Source organism: Alligator sinensis, unplaced genomic scaffold (genome assembly GCF_000455745.1).
Source record: "Alligator sinensis unplaced genomic scaffold, ASM45574v1 scaffold493_1, whole genome shotgun sequence".
In the NCBI taxonomy this organism is placed as follows: domain Eukaryota; kingdom Metazoa; phylum Chordata; order Crocodylia; family Alligatoridae; genus Alligator; species Alligator sinensis.
The window spans coordinates 291,181-296,684 of NW_005842513.1; positions in this window are offsets into that span (position 1 = coordinate 291,181).

Here is a 5,504-nt window from a genome sequence, read left to right on the forward strand (position 1 = left end):
CCCGCCGTGGAGTCTCCCCCGCGCCCAGCCGGCCGGCCGCCCCTCCCCCGCCACAGCACCCCTCAGGCGCGGGGTGGTAATGACCTCCTCAGGGATGTGTGGGTAGCCTGCTGGCCTGAGACAAAAAGAAATGCAAAACTCTAGAAGTCTTGGTTCAGAGACGATGATCACACAGTAGTCAAGAATGGATGCTGAAGGGGGGAGTGAACTGGGTATAATTAGCACCCCTCCCCCAGTTTCTCTCACATTTGCTGCCTCCATCATTAAGGTCTAAAAAGTTCTAATTCAGAGGCTAACTCCAAACTCCTGTGCTTAATAGCTACTGGATGCGTGGACACGTCATTAATGCGCTGTAGTTACCTTAATTACATTTAGTACTTGCATAACCAAGTACTAAATCAATGTGCAGTAACTGACACATTTAGCAATGCTAACTGTGCACTAGCCAAATACTACTGCACAGTAGTGTATTAACATGGGTTTTGCCCTGCACACTAATGTGCAGTCCTATTAGGCTACTGCGCAGTTAGCATCTCATGTAGACGCACCCACTGATGCACTTTTCCTCCAAGAATTTGTTCGATTCTTTTTTGAATCTGGCTAAATTGTCAGCTTCCACAACGTCTTGCGGCAATGAGTTCCACACTTCAATTACACGCTGAGGGGAAAAAAAACTTCCTTTTGTTAGTTTTAAACTTACTACCTACTAGTTTCATTTTGTGACCCCTGGTTCCTGTATTACGAGAGATAGTAAATAACAAATCTCTATTTACTTTTTCTTAGAATCGTAGAAAATTAGGGTTGGAAGAGATCCCAGGAGGTCATCTAGTCCAACCCCCTGCTCAAAACAGGACCATCCCCAAATAGATCATCCCAGCCTAGGCTTTATCTAGCCAGGTCTAAAAAACCTCCAAGGATGGAGAGTCTACAACCTCTCTGGGTACTCTGTTCCAGTGTTTTACTACCCTCCTACTGAGAAAGTTTTTCCTAATATTTAACCTAAACTTCCCTTGCTGCTACTTTAGACCACTGCTCCTTGTTCTGTCATCTACCACCACTGAGAATAGTTTAGCCTCATCCTCTTTGGAACTACCTTTCAGGTAGTGGAAGGCTGTCATCAAATCTCCTCTCAGTCCTCTCTTCTGCAGACTAAATAAGACCAGTTCTCTCAGCCTCTCCTCAGAAGTCATGTGCCCATAGGCACCAACATTGGTTTTTGCTGGTGGTTTCTTGCAGATGTAACCCCCGCCATGGCACTTTATTTTAAACTCAGCACATTCCTATGCCGAGCCCTGCACATGCCAAGAAGAGGCAGTGCATTACTTCAATTGGCTTGCCTGACATCTGTAAAGATCAGGTGCTTTAGTAGGACTTTTTGGTAATTTAATCTTATAGCTGATTGAATCAGCTTCAGCTAAAAGAAATGCAAAAAGCCCAGCTGAAGCACCCAATCTTTACAGACACTGCAGAGCCAGGTTGAACGAGCATGGTGCTCCTTCCAGTAAAGCACATTTTGGGGTTTTTTTTGTTTTTTTTCCTCTAACGTTTGCAAGTAGAGATCTAACATGTAAAACCAAAAAACAGCCGTGGCTTATGGGTGCTCAGCACCTGCTATTTTTTTCAGTGAGTGCTTGAACCTCAGAGCACCCACGGAGTCAGCACCTATACACATGCCCCAGCCCCCTAACCATTTTTGTTGCCCTCTAGTGGACTCTCTCCAATTTGTCTATACCCTTTCTGTAGTGGGGGGCCCAAAACTGAACACAGTACTCCAGATGTGGCCTCACCATTGCCAAATAGAAGGGAATAATCACTTCCCTTGATCTGCTGGCAATCTCCTCCTAATGCATCCCAGTATGCCATTAGCTTTCTTTGCAATAAGGACACACTGTTGGCTAATATTCAGCTTTGTCCACTGTAACCCCCAGGTCCTTTTCTGCAGAGCTGCTGCTTAGGCAGTTGGTCCCCAGCCTGTACTGGTGCATGGGATTTTTCCATCTTAAGTGCAAAACTTTATATTTGTCCTTATTGAACCTCATGAGGTTTCTTTTGGCCCAATCCTCAAATTTGTCAGGATCCCTTTGAATTTTAGCCTTACCTTCGAATGTATCTATTACTCTCCCCAGCTCGGTGTCATCTGCAAAGTTGCCGAAGGCACAGTCTATCCCATCTTTCATGTCATTGATGAAAATATTGACCAAAACTGGCCCCAGGACCAACCCCTGGGGCACTCAACACCAGCTGCCAACTAGACATCAGACCTTGACTACTACCCTCTGAGCCTGATCCTTTAGCCAGTTTTCTATCCACCTTACAGACCATTCATCCAACCTGTACTTCCTTAGCTTGCCTGTGAGAATGTTGTGGGAGACCATATCAAAAGCCTTGCTAAAATCAAGGTATATCACATCCATTGTTCTCCCTGCATCCACAGAGCCAGTCATCTCATCCTAGAAGGCAATCAGGTTGGTCAGGCATAACTTGTCCTTGGTGAATCCATGCTGACTGTTCCCAATCCCCTTCGTCTTCTCCAAGTGCTTAGAAATTAATTCTTTGAGGATCTGCTCAATGATTTTTCCAGGGATTGAGATGAGGCTGAGCAATTTATAGTTCCCTAGATACTCCTTCTTCCTTTTCTTAAAGATGGGCACTATATTTGCCCTTTCCAATTGTCTGGGACCTCTCCCAATCACCCTGAGTAGGGACTTACTGAATTCATAGCTCATTTAATCTTTTATGTTTTCCTGTGTACACCTCACCCCTTGCCCCCCACTCCCGCTGCTGATTAGCAGAAAACCCTGCCACTCCCTCCTGATCAGCAGAGAAGCTAAAACAGTGGTTTTAAACATGGTGTCATTTTTGGCTCCCCACTCAGCAGTAAACAGCAGGGCCATCCGGGGCTCCTCAGCCAATCAATGGTGGGAGGCAAAAAAAGTACCATATTTAAAACTGCAGTTTTCACCTCCCGGCTGATTAGGAGCAAGCCACAAGTGGAGACCCTCCACTAATCACGGGGGGAGGAGAACCTGCAAGATTAAAGGAGTAACAGTGCATCCCACTTCTGCCTTGAATTTGGCAGGTCCCTAATCATAATGTAACAGCTGCAAAGCTCACCTGCCTGCAAACCAAATGGATGAGCTGTGCTTAAGAGCTCTGCAAGAAAAGGGAGGTAAAACTTTGCAGAGGGTGCATAAGCTTTACCAGACAGGAGGGTATGCAATGCACAATACATGCTTCTTATTGGAGTGTTTAAATTGTGACCAGGTTGGCTGCTATTGAGCCATAAAAGCTGAGGGAGGGAAAAGAAGTAGGAAAAAAAAAAAAGAAAAGCTCAGAGGAGGGAAAGGAGGAGTGGACCCTAGCCCTGGAGAGAGGGTGGCACAGACTCAGCCTAAGCCAGGGGAGACTGCTGAAACTTGCCCAGAGAGCAGAGCATCAGGATGGGAGAGAGCCTTTGCCGTCCCATGAAAAGCTGATTCCCCACCATATTTGGAGCTGTGCAACCAGGGACACAGATGCAAGGCAAAGAGTGGGGAGGGATTGGTAAGCAAGGCTGGAAGGCTTGCTGGGGCTGGGAGAAGCAGCAGAGCCCTTAAAGGGTTAATGCCTGGGTTGTCTGATTAGGATGCTGTGGTGAAAGCGAGCTGAGAAGGCTTGAGCCACAGAGTCAGAGACCTGAAGAGGGAAACCCCTATCTGGGGGTGGATGTGCTGGGAGGGGGAGATAACCCTGGAGAGAGGGAGTGGACTGAGAGAAAACAGACCGGCATAGGTGTGTGAGGGGACACCTAATCATTTGTGTTTGCAGTAAGTGTATTTTCAGAAGGAAACTGCTTAAGAGAACAAACTGTCCGTAAAGGAAACAAATGGAGCCTAGTTTCAGCAGCAACTGTTCAAAGCCAGCTTTGCTGTATTACCAGGAATGAATAAAAGAGCCCACTTTCCCCTGAGCAGCATAAGCCTCACCTCCACCATCTAGTGATGGATCATGGTTATCGCTGTGTTGCTATTTAGTGTTATGGGAAGTGGATTGTGACCAGGAAGAACTCAACTGGATTATGGGGGAAACTTTTTAAAGGGTTATATTGAGATGAATTTAGTTATTTAGGTTGTTTAACACAAGTGGGACCACCCAGTGTGCTGGAATTATCAACCTAATCTTGTAGTTGTAAATTTTATCTAAATTGTTAGTTTTGTTAATAACTGTAGTTATTATAAATTTGTTTGTTGATTTATTTTTCTGTATATAAATTGGTTGTGTATAATAAAGAGTAACATGCTCATTGGGTCCAGAGTGAATTCCTGGGTGGTGAGGGACATACCTCTCCATGGGACACCTCAGTCAGTAGTGTGCCCAAGGGGGTCCCAGGGCTCTCTGAGGACCCAAAATCCAGTGCATCACCTAGCCCTAGTGTGCCGGCATGGGTTACAATGAATTTTCAAAGATGATGGCCAGCAGCTCTGCAGTCACATTGGCCAACTCCTTCAGCACCCTTGGGTACATCCCATCTAGCCCAATGGGCTTGTGCACATCTAGCTTTTCTAGTCCCTGGCCTGTTCTTTTCCCATTGTTGGCTGCTCACCTCCTTTCCAAACTGTGCTGCCAGGTGCAATATTTTGGGGGCTGACCTTGCCTGTGAAGACTGAAGTGAAAAAAGCACTGAGTACGTCAGCTTTTTCTGCATCCTCTGTCACTAGGTTGCCTCCCCCATTCAGTAAGGGACCCACACTTTCCCTGATCTTCCTCTTGTTGTTGACATACTATAGAAACCCTTGTTACTTTTCACGTTCCTTTCTAGTTGCAACTCCAATTGCACTCTAGCCTTCCTGATTTTTATCCCTGCATGCCTGAATAATACTTTTCAACTCCTCCCTTTTTTGTCCAAGTTTCCACTTCTTACAAGCTTTTTTTGTGTATTTTAGCTTGCTGAAGAGTTCCCTGCTAAGCCAAGCTTGTCTTGTGCCATACTTCCTGTGCATTGGGATGGTTTGTTACTGAGCCCTAAGGCAGTTTATTTAAGGTACAACCAGCTCTCCTGGACTTCTCTCCCCCTCAGATTGGCTTGCCAGGGAATCATGCCTATCAGTTCCCTGAGTGAGTCAAAGTCTCCTTTTCTGAAGTCCAGGGTCCTTATTCTGCTCTCCTCCTTCCCTCCTTTCTTCAGGATCCTGAACTCAAATAATCTTGTGGTCACTGCTGCGCAAATTGCCATCCACTTCTACATTGCCCACCAATTCTTCCCAATTTGTGAGCAGCAAGTCAAGAAAAAAACGGCCCCAATTTGGCTGCTCCAGCACTTGCACCAAGAAGTTGTCCCCAACACTCTCCAAAAGCTTCCTGGATTGCCTGTGCACTACTGTATTGCCATCCCAGCAGATGTCAGGGTGATTTCCCATTTAGTTTTTTGTAAGCCCTCATCATACTGCTCCCCCTCAAGTGTCTCTTTTCTAAACTGAATAGGCCTAACCTCTTTAGTCACTCCTCATATGGATGCCCCTTCATAC